Source organism: Ambystoma mexicanum, chromosome 11 (assembly GCF_040938575.1).
Source record: "Ambystoma mexicanum isolate Mex_15411 chromosome 11, UKY_AmexF1_1, whole genome shotgun sequence".
Classification (NCBI taxonomy): Eukaryota; Metazoa; Chordata; class Amphibia; order Caudata; family Ambystomatidae; genus Ambystoma; species Ambystoma mexicanum.
Genome location: NC_090934.1, coordinates 1,385,580,084 through 1,385,601,986, shown reverse-complemented (window position 1 = coordinate 1,385,601,986; position 21,903 = coordinate 1,385,580,084).

Genomic DNA, 21,903 nt, shown 5'->3' with positions numbered 1-21,903 from the left:
CATGGGCTGGAGTAGGGCTTCAACAACTTGACATGACGGACATCCTGGACCAAGGCCCCCAAAAAGACCCAGTCTTACCTTTTCACATTGCTAATTGGGAAGCCCCAGAATCTAGTCCTGCTATCAACAGGAATTTTGCCAGGAAATATAGACCCTCATCCAGTGACCCTGACTATCTCAGCCAACATCCTACACCTGAGAGTCTGGTAGTCCAGGCTGCTACTTCCACCAGGCAGTCTGCCTATCCATCTATCCCCCCGGATAGAGACGATAAGAAAGTAGACACATGGGTTCGCAAGGTTTTCACCTCAGGCAGCATGGCCCTGAAGTCCACAAATGTTATGTGTACCCTGGCTAGGTTTATCTATACCCTGTGGGAATGTGTTAGTATGGCGGCTGATCACATTCCAGAAGGCAAGGAAAGGGATGGCTTTCTGAACTTGGGTAGGGATGGCAAGGAGGCGATGGGAGAGTGTCTCCAATCAGGACTGGATGCTGCTGACAGAATTAGCAGATCCATGGTTGCAAGCACTTTGCTACGCAGATTTGCGTGGTTGAGAAAGTCGGGGTTTGCACCAAACGTGCAAGCCAGACTGCTCAACATGCCCTTCGACGGCTCGAGGTTGATCGGCAGTAAGGCAGACAAGAGTCTGGAGAAGCTGCAGACCTCCGAAGCAGTGGCTAAGTCCCTTAGTGCCTCTATTCGGCAACCTAAACAACCTTATTCGGGCTCATCTTCCTGGAGAGGTTGTCCTTTTTGCTTCAATTCCTCAGGTGGTAGAGGAAGAGGACAGGCCGTACAAAGGGGGCAAAGAAGATTACCTCATGGTAAGGGTGCAAAAGCAGCCCCAGCAGCTGCATCTTTACCCTCAGCCGCTGCTGCAGCCGCCTCTAAGCCACTCTGAGGCCTTGACCCACAAGACCCTGGTGGGAGGCCAAAACTCTCAGCATCTGAACGAATGGCGGGGCATTACTTCAGATCCTTGGGCTCTGGAAATAGTAGCCCAAGTTTGCTGCCTTCCTTAACTAGAAAGTCCTCAGGGTCATCCACCGGGAGCCAGCTCTGTTAGAATCCCAGATCCGCTCCTTGTGCAGGAGATCTTGACCCTGCTGGAGAAAGGTGCAATAGAAAATGTTCCTGTAGTGGAGAGGAACAAGGGTTGCTACGCCCCCTATTTTCTCATTCCCAAGAAGGACGGAGCACTGAGACCCATCGTGGACTTAAGAAACTTGACCAAGTTCCTCAGGAAGGACAAGTTCAAGATGGTCAACCGTTCTCAGATCCTTCAGGCTCTCCAACTCCAAGATTGGTTGGTATCATTGGACCTTCAGGATGCTTTCTTTCATGTGCCAATCCATCTCAAGCACAGAAAGTACCTTGAGGTTCGCGGTTGGCAGTTCTCATTATCAGTTTCGAGTTCTGCCATTCGGGCTGACCTCTGTTTCGAGGGTTTTCACCAAACTGATGGCGGTAGTGATAGCAAATCTCAGGAGAGGGGGACTCACGTCTACCTCTACCTGGACGATTCGCTAATCAGGGCTCGTTCACCCGAGCAAGACCAGGAACATCTCAGTATCACCTGCCACTCCCTACACAGACTGGGCTTCTCCCTCAATCCCATATATAATGCCATTCCAAAGTCTCCAGTTCATCGGAGCAGTCTTGGAAACTTCCTCTGGGATAGCCTCGCTGCCCTAAGTGAGAGCTCAACACATTCAGCAGATGGTGACAAAGTTCCAGAATGCCCAGCATCTTCCAGCCTTCGACTTCTTGACGTTGCTCGGCCTCATGGCATCCTGCATTTTCCTGGTGCCAGAGGTCAGATTGAGAATGAGATCCCTTCAATTGGCCCTCAGAACCCAGTGGTCCCAATTTTCAGGGAACATGTCGGATTGTCTGCAAGTTCCGAGCACAGTGGCTCAAGCTCTAATTCGGTGGACTTGCGAAGACAACATTCTCAAGGGACAATCTTTTTGGAAACCATGTCTCAAACTCCACAGAAACCTTCCACCTTCCTCCTCACCTTGGTCTTTAGTGGAATTTTCCTGAGTGTCTGTCTTTCACCTTCTGCGGGTCTCCTTCTTTGCACTTGTCTTCTTCTCTTGTAAATATGGACGTGCTCCATTGGCGGCCACGTTTTCTGGTGAGGTAACACACCTGACCACTTGGTGGCCCCCGGAGTAAGCCCCTTGCACAGAAATAGCCTCCTGGCTAAAAAAAAAATAATTGTATTATCCTGTCCTGATAGTAACGTGGCAGTGCTTCCAGTGCGACGTCCGGGTATGTGTTCCAGGATACAATAGATTAACCACAAGTGGCTGTAGTGGATGTTGTTCTGAATATGAGGTGGTATATTGGCAGTACGGAGTGTCAGTGAGTAGAGTGGCCAAAATGGACAATCCGTAACAAGTAATCCGGCAACAAGAGGTACCGCAGAGTAAAACCGTGAGAAGCCGTCAGAGAAGAAATAGGGAAGCGAGGCCCGACCGTGGAAAGAGATGACACCCCAAACAGGCGTAACTCAAGGAGAAATGAAAGAATAACAAGAGACCCGGAGGCGAGATCCGGAAGAGAATAAACAGGGAAGCAACAGAGCATTCGCAAGACGCGAGCGGGAAGGCAAATAGAACACCCGCACAGATGCGAGTGAGAGGGAAGCAACGGGCGAAAGGACTCCCGAAAAGGGGGAACCCACAGGGTGTGGAATAACACGGAGCGTTAGCTCAAAGCAAGAAAACACTAGCGTAGCTTACGAGCAAGAACTGCACGTGCAACGCACCGAGCTGCCGAAAAGGGAGGCAGTAAATAGAGGCGGCGGCCATCTTGCATCCAACAACTAGACCATTCAAACAAACGGCTAGGAAGGAAAAAACATGATAGAACAATCAATGGAATCTCCAGTGGTTCCATAGTTTCCTGATGGGCGCATGACACCATGGCCGGAGATAATGGTAGTGACAGACGCCTCACTAACAGGGTGGGGAGGCCATACCAGAGGATTAACAATCAGCGGTTTTTGGTCTCCATCGGAGTCCAAACTACACATCAACCTTTTGAAGCTGAGGGCAATCAGACTAGGGGTGAAGGCCTTTCTGCCCTATGTACGGGGAAAGAATGTCATGATAATGACAGTCAACACAGTGGCCGTGTACTACCTCAACAAGAGAGGAGGCGTAGGGTCACTACAACAGAGCCAATGCAGCTCTGGTTCTGGGCAATTCAAGAAGGAATCTCTCTGTCGGCAGTTTACCTAATGGATCTGTTTGCAACCACTAACAACTGGAAGTGAGATCAGTACTGCTCAAGGGAATTTCCCCCGAGAGGCGCTCTAGGAGATGCGTTCGTGGTGAACTGGGAATTTCCACTTCTGTACGCGTTTCCTCCAGTCCCCGTGATTCCTAATGTAATCAGGAGGTTGAGAAGACCATGATCCTAATTGCTCCTCATTGGGCCAGGAAGACGTGGCACCCGGACCTTCTAGACATGTCCATCTGCCCTCCAATATGTCTTCCACAAAGAGAGGATCTTCTCTCGCAAGAGGAAGGTCAGGTTATCCATCCAGAGGTCAAGACACTCAGCCTTCACACATGGTTTCTGAGAGACTGAGATATAAGGATTGGGACCTCCCGCACATTGTAATGGACATTTTGCTTTCAGCCAGAAGGCCAGCAACAAAATCCTTGTACCTGTGTCGTTGGAATAAGTTCAGTAACTGGTGCAGGGATAAGATTGTGGATCCATTCTTATGTGGCACACCTATGGTGCTTTCTTTTTTACTACAACTAGCCAATCTGGGGCTCCAGATTGATACAATTAAGGGACACCTGGCAGCGCTTTCCATCTTTAAGTGCTCCTCTGAGGAGTTTTCTTATTTCAAAATACTGTTAATTGTTCAGTTTCTGAAGGGACTCAGTAACGTGTACCGTACCCTCGAGTACCATTTCATGTCCCGGCTTGGGATTTAAACCTTGTGTTAAAGTTTCTAACATGTATACCCTTCGAGCCCTTACATTCCTGCCCATTGAGGCTATTAACACTGAAAACTGTTCTTCTTGTAGCACTAACATCAGCCTGCAGGGTACGTGAGTTGCAGGCTTGTTCATGCAAATGTCCTTGTACTATCTTTCATAAGGATAAAGAAGTCCTGAGAGTTAAACCATCTTTCTTGCCGAAAGTAGTTTCTGATTTTCATTTGTCACAAAAAATAGCACTCGCAACCTTCTACCCTCCTCCTCTTTTGGGCAAAGAGGAAGAGAGATTGCATAGACTAGACCCAAAAAGAGCTCTGAGTTTTTACATTACGAGAAGGGTGAAATTTCGCCTTAATTACCAACTTTTGTAGTTTATAACGGTCCTAAATTAGGACTAACAGTGACTAAACTAACTATTTCCCGGTGGATTACATTGGCTATTGGAGAGTGTTACAGACTTGCTGGAAAAGACCCGCCAGAAGGGCTTCGAGCCCATTCCACGAGGGGTATGGCTACTTCGCGGCTCTTCAAAAGGGTGTCTCAGTGATTGACATTTGCTCAGCTGCAACATGGGCATCAATGCATACCTTTGTTAAGATCTACTGCTTTGACTCCTTCTCATCTCAAGAAAGCCTTTTTGCTAAAGCAGTCCTTCATTCCATTCATGATAAAAGTAAATCGTACTCCCTCCTCCAAATTGCCACTGCTTTGGGAGACTATCAAAGATGAGGAATACGTGGGAAGACACAATCCATTTGAAGAACAAGTTATTTACACCTGGTAACGTTCTTTCGACTGGATGTTCCTCCCACGTATTCCTCATCACCCCACCCAGCCTACCCCGCCGTACAATTTACTTGATTTACACTCTGCGTTTCTGGAGAGCTTGCAGTCTGCGGTACGCCGGTTAGTTCCTCGAATAATGGAACAGAAAAAAAGAACTGAAGCCAATGAGCGCGACACGAGCTACTTATACTACTGGTGACGCCGACACACCACGGCGGCCCTCGAGGGAGGACATCAATGCCACGACATTGTGCACAGCGCCCTCTGTCGAGAAAAAATGTCTGAAGCAGCAAAGCTGGACGACAGACGTACATCAAAGATGAAGAATACGTGGGAGGAACATCCAGTCAAAAGAACGTTACCAGTTGGTAAGTAACTTGTTCTTCACACTTACTCATCATTCACATTACGTTTGCCCCTCCTGGGCCTTCCTACATTTACATAAAAAAACTGAAAACAATAAGCTAAAATAACAAGCTAAAACAATAACCACTAATTATTCCCGAGCCCTCTAATTAAATGGGGCTCCTACTTTTATCTCCATATTTATTCTCCACACTGGTCGGGACAGTGCAATGTGGCGCCACCTTCCACCCCATTTCAGAGCTAGGTTCCTGTATCTCCTCTGTATTTTCTCCTTATTCTTCTACTAAATAACTAATGGCCATAAAAAGAAAAAGCACTTTACTTCAACTAACCACATAATTCATTCACATTCAACCCTTGCGTGCAACCTTCACTCACACTGATCTATGTTCCTCAAATCCCATCATTTGTCTGTCCATGCAATTTATACTCATGTGCACGTGCCCGTGTTCTTCCAAGAGCCTCCATTTGTGGTCTATCCACAACGTCTGGGCCTCTCCCTGGGGCCGCACCCGGCTCCAATGAGCAGCAGGGTATTCGCAAAGCCGGAACCCACAAGAATCTTTTTCTTCTACGTACGCGTTTTTTGGGGACTGGTAAGCCGTAGGTTGGCGCAGCCTTTCCAGAGAAGCCCTGGATCTCGCTGCAGGTACGAGGCTCTCGGGGAAATCACGCTAAGGGGTCACCAAATGAACTCATACACGTGTCCTCATAAAAAAGCAAAAATAAAGATAACACACCCCGTCAGGGAATGAGACCAAGCGATGGGTTGCAAGGGTGACAACGTTTATATAAATGTATATAATAAAAAATGCCAGCAAAGAACTCTGCTGCCTGAGAGCGCTCTGCTAAAAATTACACGGGCAGCACATTAAAAAGGCACCTAGCATCATAAGTGACATCATACATAGGTAACACATCAGCATAGTTGATTGGCTGGAAACATATACTAAACCCAGCTCCATATGGGATGCCTGGGCTCCATTGGTTGCTGCTTCTCAGTCGATCATGGTGCATGTGGTCAGCTGGGCTCATCTTCGCGGTGAAGGTCAGGGCAGAGAGGCGCTACAATGCTAACTATCTAAGCTAAACAACAGGAACTAACAGATCACAATTAATGGTGGACCCTTGATCATCACATGAATGGGTGTGCTTAGGAAAGAGGGAATAACATATGGGCATGCCGACCTACACATTAAGGGCTCCTTTGATAGTGCAGTTCCCGCTCCCAGGTGCCCACCCGAGGGGCTTGATCTACAGTCTGCCTTCCCTGGTGCCTCATGATACGAGCAGACGTGTGTTGCTTTTGGGGGAATATAGTGCCGCACAGATTAAGTCTATGGTGGGTGTTCTGGAATGGTCAGGGCGAGGGGGGCAGATGTGTATCAGCATGAAAGAGATTGGAGGGTCGGGCTGATGGGCTCAGGCCTGATGGGGTGGGGGTTGCGAGGGCACGGGCAGTTTAGTGGAGATGGATGGGCACTTGTGCTGGGGCCGGTTTCGGTCTCACGCTCTGCAGAGCACATTCAGTGGAAGTGATACTAAACAATTGCAACAATAAATGGCTGGACTGCTGTGAGAACAAGGCTTGCACGGAGCTGGCACGGGGTGGCAATGTCTTGAGCTCTCTGTGTGAGGTGCTGGGGATGGGAAAGCTGAGTTTTACAGAGGAATGATTTTTCTGGCCTAGTAAATAGATGGCATCTGGTTTAATACAAAATGGCGTCTGATCTCAGGGGTGTGGGCTATGTTATTCGTCTAAATCTCTATGTGGTATCATAAGGGGACGTGCCTTGGGGGTGGATGTCTCTCCCCCTTTGGCATAGGCGTCATCTATTTAATGCGGGACAGGCGAGGGGGATAGGATAGGACCATCTCCTTCCCAACACTAGAACTGTCTGTTGTGATAATAAGAAAGTAGATATTTTTATGATATGATATGATATTTTATTTATATCGCGCTCATACACACGTGTTTCAGAGAGCGACTATGCAACCTTGACTAGACAGTGCCTTTTATCGTTGGGTAATAATTGTATTTTCGTTGTGTTGCAACTAACCAACAATCCATAACCTTTCGGAGATAAGTCTGCCGTTCGATCCACATTACCAAAATTGGACAAAAAGGTTTATTATTTGCTTGTTTTTTCAATCTGTTCAGATCCCTTCTGGTGTACTAGAGGTGTGGGTCTGATTGATAGTCTAGAAACCGCTTTTCATCCCTGGGCCACTGATGCCCCGGATGTTGATTCGTCACACCTCCCTTGTGCCCCAGAGAAGTATCCTATACACATCAAGGTTTTATGCAGATACGACCACATCACCACGGCCCTCTTTGACCTTCACTGGCTCCCACTGCATGCACGAATCGCCTTCAATTCTTGCTGCATCATATATAAGGCAGATGCCCTCAAGTCATCCAGCTACCTTATGGACAAACCCAGCATCTCTGGCAGACAGCGCACCACCAGAAGCAAGGACACGTGCAGACTTGAAATACGTTGCTGCAAAAGAGAAGGAGATTGGAGATTTAGGCATGAGCTCCAAGGTTAATGTCTTTGCCATGCAGTGAAATCGTTCCTGTCTGTACGCATGTGTTTACAGAAAGGGGGTAGAGGAAAGCTGGAAAATCCCCCCAAAACGTCCTTAAATGAAGGCTGAGATAATGAATGGCAGTTGCCTTGAAACTGACATAATAGTGGTTGCTAGTACTCCTTCTGATGGATTTTCATCTGAGAGGGTATGAAAGACCTAGCACTTTTTTGATCTTTATTGATATAAAATGATGTTCTAAGTGATGATCGAAATGTTTTTATCAAAGAAGATTTCAGTGAATATTTTGATTTAATGGTCGATTTTGCCGCAAATATTCCCCTGCAGGCCCCCTTAAAACCAATACATTATTTGACTAAATCCACCCACCACATATAATTGGGGCAAAGTCAGTTGTAAAGAATTCGATGAAATCTTCTTTGAAGAAATCTTCTGCGGCCAGACCTCCCTATCCCAAATGATGCAGGTAATTCTGCTTCTGAGAGGGAGGTCTCATAACCAGACTATGCTTTCATAAATACTCAATGCCAAACTTATAGTGCACACATGTGCCTCTGCTGAGACAGCCTCCTGGCGCCAGCCCTGGACTGGCATTGGGCAGGTTCAAATGTCACATGTGCCTTCCTGACTGCTGGAAACACAAAGTTCCTGAAAGCAGACATGGCTTTTAATATTCTGCACCCATGTTTCCAAATCTAATAATTGTATTCCTTAGTCAGTCTGGTTTCACTCAAATCTGGTTGTAGCATTGTGACTACTAATAGCACACTGTTATAAACCCACAGCAATTCCATATCACACTAATCTCAGCTCTGTGAGCAGAGCCAAGTTACGAAAGTACTGATGGGTAATGATGTCTGGTATGGCTGTCTTCAAAGCTGCTATGTGGAGCAATGGCCATTGAGCTGCCTCTTTGACCATAATGCAGGAATAGTAACACCTCCTCCCCAGGCAGACCCTCCAGCTTATAGCGATTTTGCGATCCCGCAAAATGCCGCAAAAACGGCCGTTTTGTGCAAAATGCCGCAAAAACGGCAGTTTTGTGCAAAAACAGCATCTTTAAAAAAACATTTTTTTACTTTTTTAAAATGTTTGTAAGTAATTTGCAAAAATTACTGTTTTAAGAAAAATTATACTCAGGGTGCCAGGTTCTCGACTTTTTTTTTTTCGCACAAGAAATGAAATGCGCTAACGCATCTCATCACTTGTGCCCCAAAAAAGTGCAGCCCAATCCACAAGGGACACATGAATGGGCACATTTTATATGCGCGCCCATTCAGATGGCCTTTTTCACCTCCTTGATCAAATAAAGTGGCGTTTCTGTCAATTTAAAAGCGCATCCCTCATTTCCAAGCAAGATGCACTTTTAATGTGTAGAAATTGTAGGCAACCCTACGCACACAGGATGTGGGGCTGCCACTGCATGACAGGGTCTTTCCTGACCCTATCATGCATTTCTTTTAAGGTATGAAGCGCTGCTGTGTCGCTTGCATTTCTGTTCCTCAAACAGGATAAAAATGATTTTTTTGGGTCGCATTTTACAGCGGCAGGCACCTGGAGGGCCTGTCCCTGTGAAAGGCGCTGGGAGCTTGCAGAACACTGTCGGGAGAGCGATTCTATTCAAAGTACTGCCCATTTTGATGACAAAAATCTATTGAATGTTCCAATTTGACCTATTTCGTCCAGTACTATTCGATCGATTTTTATAAATACTAAACATGTGTTGCGGGGGTGTCACCCGCTCCCCATGTTCAGTATTTTTGGTCTAGGGTGGTTGCAGAAGTGTTTTCCCCTTTTCTTCAAAATTGGAGGCGGGACAGAAAAAAAGAAAATAACGAAAAAGGGACCCTCCGGAGTCGGATCTGACCCGCGTTAGAGGGACGGATCTGGCACCGCAGGGTTGCAGGGGAAGCGGCAGCGACCAAGCAGTTAAGTAGGGGAGGGGGTGGGGTGGTGGTGAAAGGTACATTTTGGCTTGTTTGGCAGAAGTGCAAAAAAGTTTGCAGCGAAATTGACTACGGTCAATTCCGCCGCAAATAATGACACTTCGGTCAAACAACCTAGATCATTATTCAAGGCCGCTAGCCAGCGCACAATTTGCGCTACAGCTCAAGCCTGTGGAAATGCGCCGGTCACCTTTGAGAATAAGGTGACCTTCTCATTTCCAAAAATGGGTTGTCTAAACATAGCACATCCTCCGTTCTTTTTTTAAATGCCCCATTATTTGAAGAACTGGGTCAAAATGTACCATTCAAAAAAATAAAAAAATGGTTACACTATGAGAGAGAGGGAGAGTGATGGGTGAGATGTGAAGTGATAGGCAAGAAAGCAGAAGGAGAGCAGTGGGTCAGAGGAGGAAGCGCTGCACAAGAAAGCAGAGGAAGCAGTGATGCGGTGGGCTAGAAATCTGAGAGCGAGCAGAGGTACAGAAAGTAGAGAGAGCCTGTGGTCGGTGAGCCAGAAAGCAGAGAGGAAGCGGTTGGCCAGAAAGAGGCAGTGAGCTGCAGATTGGGAAAAGGATGAGGGAAGAGTGCGATAGAATGGCAGAAATGATGCAAGATACAGAAGCAGCACAAAAGAATGAAGGACTGTATATTGCGGGAGGAATTGTAGAGTGTAAGGTGTGAGTTGGGAGTATGATTTGGAGTGTGGCAGGGGCTGGGCAGTGTAAATTGTGACTTGACAGTGTGACATAGCGCGTGAGTATTTGTATGACAGAGTGAGAGGTTAAGGAATGCAAGTTGTGATGGAGAGTTGGTGAGATGTGTGTTGGTGAGAGGTGTGTGGGTGTTTGGGGGATTGGAGAACATAAAAGGGGAATATTTTCAGCATTACAATTGATAATGATCAATTTAGTTAATACTATTAAATAGGCATGAACATTAAACCAGAAATGTAGCCAAATCAAACACTGTTCTGCCAAGCCAGAGACATCTGGGACTCTTCCTATTAAATTAATACAAAAGATACATAATAATGATACCCTGGCTCTCTTGTAGCCTTGGACTATGCCTATTTCCTGCAATGTGGCAATCTTACACCCTCTAGTTAATACAAAATGTCCCGCAAAAATGCTGCAATAAATAAAGGTTTGTGCCGCAAAATTTGCCATTTCATGCCGCAAAATTTGCCATTTCATGCCGCAAAATCCTGGAAGGTCTGCCCAGGGCACGGGAACCACCCCTCCACCCCAAAGGGGGTCACCTGGGAACTGGTGTTTTAGAGGCAGGACTGACATAAAGCGACACTCACACCAGGGTGCTAACCACTGGAGTCATTGCAAAGTCAGCAGAAATACAAAGGGGGCAGAGTTAGATTAGCCAGTAGGGAGAGTGGGCCGAGAGAAAGCTTCCATCATCTTGGTTTCTGTTAGCGCTCTCTACTACTTTATATCCCCCTCTTTTCCCCACAGGCGACGCACTTTGAGTGTGTTAACTGAGAACGATCGACCACTAAGTCAATAAGTGGGGACCAAAGGAAAAGGCAGAGACTGGAATCTCAGTGTATGAGTAGAAAATGTTTTAATGAATTCCCCACAATTAGCAATCTCATCAAATGGGAGTTGAGAGGGAACTACCTTCTTCAATCGCTTGAGGCGCACCGAAGTCATGGATTATGCAAAACAGTTGCCTTTGTGAATGACCTACAAGATTAAGACATTCACCAGAATTTTAAATAAAACAGGTTTTTTTTGTTATTATTAATATGTTTGGTTTTAAAATAAACCTTTCACGTCCTAATCAAACCCCAATTGCCAAAAATATCAATTCGGTCAAACTTAAGGTTAGAAACCTTATTCAATTTGCCACGTGCTTTTCAAAGTACAATCATAAAAGAAGTATACGATAAATGCAACTCCATTTACGTTTAAAAGAACGCATACAATTCAAAAATATCACGTACAAAATTCATACATGCTATGCTTATAGAAATCTGGATGCCACTCATGAGAAGTACAACTGTCAAGAGGATTTCTAGAATGGAATAGTTCCCAGAATATAGAAAAGTGCTTAGGGCGTTTCTCTTGAAGCCCCGGACAAGGACTAATGAGTTCTCCAAAGTTTCAATCATGGACTCTGTGTTCCAGTATCTACAGGTGAGGGCCAACCATAATTACACGAATAAAGGAAATTTCACGAGCAGGAAGAAGGTTAAGCCAAAGACGTAAAATGTTAGATCTCCATCGTTTGTTTGGTGAACGCCTCAAGTATGTATTTAAAAAGCCCATGCCTTTCTCTGGAGTATGGGTAAACCTGAATATTTTATAACCAAGGCACCTACTCTAGATGAGATCCAGTCTAACAGAAAGAGTTTTTTTTTTTTTACTTGGATACTCTCTCAATGCGCACGCAGAACTATCAATGATATCCAATATAGTATGCATTTCCTCAAATCAAGTGTTTAAAGCCCAGCATGAATGATTTGTCATCAACTCCTGTACTTTTACGAAAAGGGAGCCCTTAGGGGTAGTAAAAGCTTATTAAATAAAAGGAGCGATTTTCACTTAGTGTGGTCCTCTAAAGATTTTAGACCCAATTCATAACGAATCGGAACCCCTTTAAGCAATTTTAAGGGTTCTTTCGATAGCATGCCCTCAATGTTATCCCAAGCTATCTGAATAGTTTTGCTTTCTGCTCCATATGATAGACTGGTCACGATTTTCCCCTTTTATAACATTTAATAAGTGGTAAAATTGAGAATTTTCCACATTTATTTTCGATTGTTTTCATCTGAGAGGCAAGGGATAAGCATTTAATTTGCAATTCTTTATGAACCCCTGCTGATGTGGGATTCTGATAGTAATTATTCCCTAGATATTTCCATTGGGATACCCGTTCTGAGAAATGTTCAAATGCCACTTGAAATTTCCAAGAGATTTCCTCTTTGGATTAAGTGTATTTTTGTTTTTGTAGTTTTCATTTCTAAATCCATCTCCTTCAGGTGTATATAAATGGCATTAATAGACCACTGTAGGCCAACAGGTATTAAATCCAAGAGTTGCATTTTAACTGTTCAAGTTGTAGCTGGTGGCTCGGCCCAGTACGACCTCCTTTGACGTCATAAAACATATAATAACCTATAACAACACAGCCTTTTCAACAGAATGGGTCTCCATCATATCAAAAAGGCTAATGATTCGAATCATTCTAGTGACCTTTATACAACTTATTGTTTACACTCTGATGGAAGTAAAAATGCTTTTTGGCTTACTGCACAAAAACCCAGACTCATTTAAAAGTGGAAAAGGTCGCTTTAATGTGACAGGCCAAAGCTTACAATCAAAACGCTTAACTGGCTCCATGGCCTAACAAACTAAATAGCTATTTGAACAATCAAATAAATAACTTAAACATTTCCCATTTTCCCCCAACAATTAAATAATTAAATAACCAATTTCCTCCCTAATGATCCCTTGGATCCTACCGTATCCTTGCCCCTTTTCCAGGCGTCCCGCTTTCTCCCCAGGGGCCATGCCCCTCCAGGCTCAATACCTGATCCCCCGGGGTGACCTGCTTGTGCAAACAGCGCCACCCCCTCCTTTCCCGTGTCATTCCCCCATTGTGCTTCCCTCCCCCCACATCAAAAGGGGCCATGCCCCCGGCACCAGAAAAACCCTCCCCCGAGGAGTTCTTTCTGCCCCAAACCCCCCCCCCCTTTTCTACCTCAAACTTTTCACCCAGTCTCCCAGCCACGAACCCAAGTCCGCAAGGTAGTAACTGTTCCCGTACATGGACAAGTGTACCCCATCCTCTCTAAAGATAAGAAACCCCTCATATGTTATCTCCTTATGGTCCATGACCCTCACTTTCACTGACGCACAACATTTTTCCATTTCCCTGTTTATCCCCTTCCTAGCCTGCTCTATTGCTCCCTCATTCCTTGCTCCCCTCCAAACTCTTCTCGGCAACAACTTCGTCCACACCACCACCGCTTGAGGCCACATATCCCTAATCCAACCCAAGTCCCTCTTCATTTTTCTCAGCAGAGCCACCCCCGTATCCCTAACCAGGTCATTCTCCCCAGCATGCAGCATCACCACCTGAGGAACTCCATAGCGTTCCCTCATTCCTGCCAAAATGGGCAGCAGCTGATCCCAACGCATGCCCCCCAAACCGTGCCACCTCACCACCACTTCCTTATAACTGCACCCCAGCTGTCTACCAAACACCCTTTTCTCCGCCTCTTTGCCAGCCCACTTCACAATTGAATGTCCAACAATCCAAACTTGCGCCAACTCCCCCTTCCTTTGCGCAGCATCTGAAACAAAAATTACAACAAATTACTGACAAATCATCTGGTTACAAAACAAAACAACTTGCCCCCCAAGTCCAACAACTTTCTTCAGCAATCCCCTTTCCCAAAATCCCTAACGTAACCCTTGTATTTTCCTGACCTCCAACGCCCCAAGCTTTTCACCCTTTCTTCCGAAAAACCCAGTCTGCTACCCTCAGATGCTGCGCCCATCCTAAAAGAATGAGTCCCAAACTCCTCCCCCTTTTCTCCTATCCTGCACAACGCCTTACGCAATACCCCCAGCACCTGCGCTGCTGTGACCGGGGATCCATCCGCATGCTGGAAAACCAAACCTACGTTAACCCCACAGCGCTCCTTCCACACCTTACCCACCTTAATTGGGCATAGAGCCTCGCTCCCTCGACCCAGCAGGACCCAAGAGCCCCTTCCCTTCTGATCCGTCTTGGACCTTTTAATTTTGATGTCTAAACCTTCCTCCGTAATTTGCACATCCTCCCACCGCAGCCCCTCTACCCCCCCTTGTCCCCCGACCAACTCAGAAACCCATAAAGGCCCCAAAAAATAACCATGTAAAACCCGCCGCAAACATTTCCCCTTCCCATACCGATCAGCAAACTCCCCCCAAAACCTCAATCAACCTCTGCAGCAATTCAGCCGATATAGGCCTCCTCATATCCTTCTCCCTCTTACTCTCCCTTGCCCATCCTTCCAACATCCTACTTGCCATCTCCCCCCCACTTGGTTGAAAACCCCAAAACCATTTTCCGTAAAAGGAGATCCCTGCTAGCTTTCCTGTTATCGTTGCCCTTGACCAGCCCCTGTCCATGCACCTCAGCAGATAATTAATAACGTCGTCCCTCCTCCGCTCTTCCGCATCCCATCTACCCCTCCAACTCCTAGCTCCTCCCCTAATAAAATCCTCCCAGGCCCTCCTGTATGACTTCTTGGATGCCGCGGCCAATGAACCCTCCACCAGTGCCAGCGCTCTCAGCTTCCTATCTTCCACAGCTCCTTCGGAATCTGCCGCCCCTCCCGATCTGCCTCTGGAGCCAATCCACGGAATCTCTGCCATTGAAAACGAGATAATGCATCAGCGATGCCATTATCCTTCCCCGGCACATGTGTTGCTTTAAACACCACATTCCATTCCATGCAACGCAGGACAAATTCTCTCATCAGCCTTGCCACCCTCTGATCCCTCGCTGACTGCCTGTTCACCACATGGACCACGCATTCGTTGTCTACATTGAAATTCACCTTCCTATTTCGCAACTCCTTCCCCCACAACTCCAATGCTACTAGTAATGGAAAAAACTCAAGGAATGCTATGCTCCTCCCTTCCTTCAACCATCTCTCCGGCCATTTCTCGGCACACCATTTTCCCCCCCAAAACACTCCAAAACCACCAGCCCCCGCTGCATCCGAGAGAATCTGAACTTCCCAAGTCACTGGATCTCCCTGCAACCACATTGACGTTCCGTTGAAACTCTCCAAAAAGCGCAACCAAATCCTGCAATCCTCCCTCACTGCCCCCGATACTCTTATCCGGTGATGTGGGCACTTCGCTCCCGCCATGGCCCTTGCCATATTTCTGCAAAACGTCCTCCCCGGGGCCACCACCTTACAAGCAAAATTCAGATGCCCAACCAATCTCTGCATCTCCACCAGCATCATTTTCTTGGCCCTTACCGCTTTTTCCAACAGTACCACCAATTTGCTCACCTTGTCGTGCGGCAAGCGTGAGGTCATGGCCACTGAATCCAACTCAATTCCCAGGAATGTTAACACCACTGCCGGCCCTTCCGTCTTGTCTTCGGCTAATGGTACCCCCAGCTCCTCCATCAAGTCTTGAAACAACTTTAGCATTCTTTTGCAATCCTCCTCCCTTTTTGCCCCGCTAATGAACAGAAAGTCATCCAAATAGTGCAACACACTCTACCACCCTGAGCTGAATGAGAAAACCCACTGTAAAAAAGAGCTAAATCGTTCAAACAGCGCACAGGAAATTGCGCACCCCATAGGCAATGCTTTGTCTATGTAAATACGGTCCTCAAACTGCAACCCCAACAACCAAAAATCCTCTGGATGCACTGGCAATAATCTAAACGCCGCCTTGATATAGCACTTGGCCATGAAGGCCCCTCGCCCTTCCTTCCTTATTAGCTCCACCGCCTGGTCTACACTCGCGTACACAACCCCACACTCTTCCGGGGCAATGAAGTCATTAACTGACATACCCTCCGGCCACGACAAGTGATGAATGAGTCTGAACTCCCCCGGGGCTTTCTTGGGCACCACCCCCAATGGAGATATCACTAAATCACCCGGTACTTCATCAAACGGACCCACCATCCTGCCCGCTGCTATTTCCTTGCTCAATTTTTGCCTTACCACCTCCGTATTCTCTCTTGCTGACTTCAGATTTTCCGCCCATCGCCGCACCCTTGGACCCTGGTAACCTAATCTGAACCCCTGCCCAAAACCCTCACTCAAAATCTTAGCCCCTTCCCTATCCGGGTAAAATTGCAACCATTCTTCCAACACCCCCACTTTAATTGGAATAAAAGCTTTTCCCCCCAACCCCTTTTCCTGCACCTCTCCCCCTTCCCCTGTCTCCTTGTTGGAAACACTGCGTGAGAGGGTGTTTTCCCCCGCACTTGCTGCACTCATGCTTGAACCTACCCATGGTTCTTGCGCAGCTCTCCTTATTGTACCCCCAGCATGCTGCTGAGGACTGGCCCCTGCCTCCTCCCCCCGCCCCTTCATGGGCGGGGCGACCAAGAAAGGGCCGGAAAGGCACTGGCAGCCCGCTCGCCGTGTGTAATGTCGGGGCGGGGCTCGTTGGGGCCATCCATTGCAGCCAAAGATCCATATCTATCTCCCCCCAGACCGCCTGACTGTCCTCCGCCATTCTCGCTCTAAATTCCTCGTCATACCTTACCCAGGCAAAGCCCCCAAAGCTCGTGAAAGCCTTCCTTATTACATCCATGTATTTAAGCAGGGCCACGCAACGCTCCGGGAATTTTTCGCAATACACGCTGGCATAAATGATAAACGCCGACGTCCAATTCTCAATGGTCACCGGGACCCTCGGGCGTGAAGCCAGCTCTCTCTCTTCCTCCTTAGACCCCTCTTTCGCTCTCACCTCCCTATGAAGCAATTTGAAGACATCCACAAATTCACCTCCCTGTATCTTCTCCCTGGTCGCTGCCATCAAATGTGCCCCCAATGGTTTCGTTATCCCCATGTATGGCAATTTCTTCTCCTTTCCCTTTACCTCCACCTCTTTATCTTTTCCCGCCTGCACCTCGAGCCCCAATGGCTCCACCACTTTGTCCGTTTGGACCTCCACTGAGCAAATGTTCTTTTCAACCCCTTCGGCTCCAAAGGCCCGCACCCCGACCTCCTTCATCACACCTTCAAGACCACCCCGTTCATCCCCCGACCGCCTATTTGTAACCCCTCTCTGCCATGCAGATGACCATTCCCTTTCCCGCTCACCTCTTTCCACGCCTGCCATCTGCGGCCTGGCATCCACACCGGTGCTCCTCCTCTCCATTCTTAGAGGGCTCCTGCTGCGGGGACAAAACATGTCAGCACAATCATCCAGCCAATAATTCCCTTGACCCCTTTCACCCCGACCCCCTTGTACTTCCCTTTCCCTGTCCCACCTTGAATTTCTTCTCTCCTCCGCCCTTTCCCTTTCCGCCCTGTAATCCTCAAATTCCCATTGCCCCCCGTATTCCTCCCAACCAACTTCATCACCCCTTAAATACCATTGAGGATGCGGGCTCCTGCCCGAGATATTTGCTGATCTTCTTCCGAGCCCGGGGCGTCCGCCCCGCCACTCCCCTGACGTCTTCTCGGCGGGGCTGTGGGAACCTCTGCCTGGTCCTCTTCTCTTGGGCGAGGCGTTCCGACCTCCACCCTGACATCCTCGTTGCTAGGGGCTGTGCCGCGCCCTCTAGGCTCTCCTTGCTCTAACCGAGGAGGGGCCGTATCAAAACCCTCACCCTCCATCTGTACAGCGGGGGCTGCGCAGCGCCCTCCGCCCCCACTCCTCCTATCCGGGGGGGCAGTTCCGCGCCCCACCCTACCCTCCTCAATTGACGGGGACCTCTCCCTCCTTCTCCCACCTGCGCTCTTCTGCAGGTATTTACCCCCTCTTCCTCTCTGCCCTGCCACCCCCACCTGCGCCCCACCCCTGCCCCCACTGGTGTTCCCTCGGTCCCTACCCTCTCGAGCGCTCCCCTCTTCCCTAGAGCTATCATACCCTTCCTCCCTCCCTGGCTGCCCCCTGACCTCCTTAAACCCCCATCCGCCCTCTTGTCTATCTCCCTCCTCATCTTCCTGCCCCTAGATTCCCAAATCTCCCCTCTCTCTGCCGTAGGGGTGCAAGCCACCACAGCCGCCAATGCACCGTCTGCCGCCGCTCTGCGCTGCGGCCGGCCCCCACCGCTCTCCTCCTCTCCCGTAACTTCCCCTACCGCCCCTTCCAATTGGGCTTTAGTTGCCCTGCTAATGATTTCCAGGGCCTTCTTCAAGGCCCCGGCATCCACCAGCCCCTTCTTGCTCGCCCCCCGGCCTGTCATCGTGCACACTAAACCGCGTGTGCCCAGAAATATACCCCCTCAAAAATGCCCTAATTACTCTATGCCCCCGAGCCGGGACCTACCCGTGGACTAGCATCCTTGGCCCTGAGAAACCTCACAAACCTCACAGTAAGCTAACCGCCCCCCAGAACCACAACCAAAACACACACCTAGTGTGATCCCCTGTAAATAACCTCCCTAATATTGCCAATTAATAAAGGCAAACATTTTTAAACTAACCTTCCTTAAATAGTTTTTTTTTAATTTTTTTATCTGCTACCCTACTGCTAAAATGCAGAATATAAACTAGTATATATATTTTTTTTTTTTTTTTTTATAATAAACCTGCCAAACTAACAATTTGTACCCTCTACCCTCTCCCTCCCCACCACCTGGTCCAGAAACCCGAAGCGGGAGCCCTGAAACACCCTATACCACGCACTAGTTAGCGCTTGCTAACCGGCAGAGAACACTGCCACCTAGCCGTGTCCCGACAGCACCGCACTCCACCCACCACACCAGGGACGCGGCTCCTTTAAGTGCGCTGCCCAGCCCCCTTGTGAGAGAGCGCTGCTACGCGCCCTCCGCACACGGACCAAACACTCGTAAAGCGGCGTGGGAAACTAATCCATATGGGGCGCCGCGGAAAGCCGTTGAAGGCCGCTGAAGCTCCGCTCCCCCCCCCGGCCCCAACGCCCACACGCAACCGCGGGCCTGCGCCCGGATCACTAATCCCTCCCAAAACCCGCCGAGAACCACGGAGCCCCACGCCCCCCGCTCGCGGGCTACTTCTGACGCGAGACGGAAGCCCGAAGAAAACCGGTAAGCCGCGAGGGGTGTCTTATTTACGGCACCCCTCCTACCCCGCTAACACAAGACGAACTTATTTATTTATTTATTTATTTTTTTTTTTAATAATACCTACCCGCCCTCCTGCTATACTAATCCCCTACCTCACCTGCACTAACTCGACAACTAGGCCCAAGGAACCACAGGGAAGGCTCGGGAGCGGGCAACGGGACCTGACAATCGCCAAGTCCTAACCGTCGCCTGCCTCCCGAACCTTCCCTGAGCCCTTAAATACCCCGGGCGGGGCGCTCTGCACCCAACGGCCACTCGCTGGCCGTGTGCAGCGCCAAAAAACTCCCCGGGGGGAAACGCTTCGCGTTCCCCCCAGGGCCCCCCTTGTCGTATCCAAACTCGCAATCAGTCCTCGAGGTGCCTTCTGGTACTTGCAATTTTACTTTTCATATTAAATATGCAAGGCTACATACAATACTAGAATGCACGTCAAAGCAAAAATCCATAAAGCTAGGATTGGATGACCACATGACACCTGATGTAAACAGGACACTCAAATTTTCATGCATGAGAAGGCCATCTAGTCTTGTTTTCCCCCTTAGGATTCTGGGAGCTGTTGGTTTTGTGTCTCCCATTTGAAATCTAGAAAAACTACAAGTCCCAGAAACCCAATAAAAAAACGTGACTGGTTGGCCTTCTTACACATGACCTGGGGAAACTTGAGAGCTCTTTGATGGTTCATATGAGAGTTGAGAAGCTACCTGTTAGTGAAAGAGCTTATTAAAATAAACAAGTATATTGGTGAGAAGTGAACCCATGTCTTGTGTGAAACTTTCCCTCCGTCCTGGCTTTTTAGTCAAAAGCATTTGTATTCTGGTTCTTTTAGGCCCATGCATTTCTTTTAATGAGAACATAAAACTACAAGCCGCACAATGCAAAATACTGTGGATTGAGACGGCAGTATTGGAAAACTGTTTTGCACCACATAGGGGAAAGGTTAACTCACTTGGTAGTGAGCGACCCTCAAATTTTCCATGACCATGCGTGAGAAAGCCATCCAGTCCTGTTGTTTCCCCCTTTAGGTTCTGGAACTAGTAGGTTTTTGTTTCACATTTAAAATTCAGGAAAACTACAAATACCAGAATTCCAAGCAACACCAGGGCTGAATGACCTTTTCTCAGGAAACTTGAATGCTCCATAGTTGCTTCAAAGATCTTAATAATATGAGCGATACGATGACTGGGGGAAAACTATTCATCTGACACATAATCGATGATAAATATGTACCAGACCTGATCATCTTCATTACTGCCATAGTGGGAAGTCACCAGCTTTGTCTAAGTCCTCCTAGCTCAGGACATCTCAGCAATTCCACTCTTGTGTAAAAACTGTGAAAAGTACTGCACGGTTTTCAAAGAACGTGCAATTTCCCCATAGTGCCTGGGAAGGATACGCAGGTCACCTGCCTCAAATTGTGTGCAACAGTGCCTTCACTCTGGTGGCTCGTGCCCTCTTTGGGGGAAAGGGACAAATAAGTAAGGAAAACTTAAACTTCTCATTTTTACTTTTAAAAGATGTGTCGGTCGGCTTCCCTTTGCCTTGCCACGCTACGGATCGCCCGTTTTAGAGATTTTAAAAGCACGTTTATGCAATCCTTATCCTACACCTTATCACTGCCCCCACCCCTTTTTTTGCACCCTCGGCTGAAGCAGTGACTCTGAGACCTCGCCCGATTGATGTGTGTCCATCTTAAACCAAAAAATAAACATATCGTGTACATTTGCCGGTGAGGCCTTGTCTTCAGAGTCCCCTTTATTCAGTCCTGGTTGTTTAGCGCGCGAGGAGGGGTCGTTTTAGGTTTCGGTCATAGAAATGGCCTGCAAGTTTCAGCATGCACACTGTTGGCCAAAAAGCCCCACCCATGACGAAGGGCCAGGTGAACTGTGCACAAAGGACATGTTTTCGTAAGAGAGTTGTCTACCTGTGTCCCAGCTGTCACTGTCAGAGGTACTGCAACACACATTGTATTTACTCATAGTTAATTCATTTCAATATAACGAACAGATGACCCCCCACCTGCGCTCATTTAAAATGTTTAATCATAGCATTGATTTCTCCAGACTGAAGTACGGATTAAGAGCGGTTAGCCACTGAACTATAGAGGTAATGAGAAAGAAAAGCAGTGAACGTAGGAGATAAAACCGGTAGCATCAACCTTTGCAGACCACTCAGGTTTCCCATGTCCGTGCGTGAGAAGAATAGTGCTGTTTTTGTTTGGAATTATGGGACTTGTAGTTTCTTGCAATTTCTAATTGGAAACTTGAGAACTCGTGTGTCCTACAGATGTCTTGTAAAATAGTGTATGTGTTGGCAGCACAATAAGACAGACTTTACGGGGGCCACACTCAGCAGGGGTCTGGAGTAGATGTTCACTCCCATTATGCTGCTGCACCTTCCAGGGCAGTGTCTGGAGGCAGTCCTGCAGGAAAGAGACCCTGTGTTGTGTTAAAAACATACCTGCTATATTTCTAAGAGAAGACGTTTTCAAATGTTTCTTTTACTTCTAGTTCATAAGCAG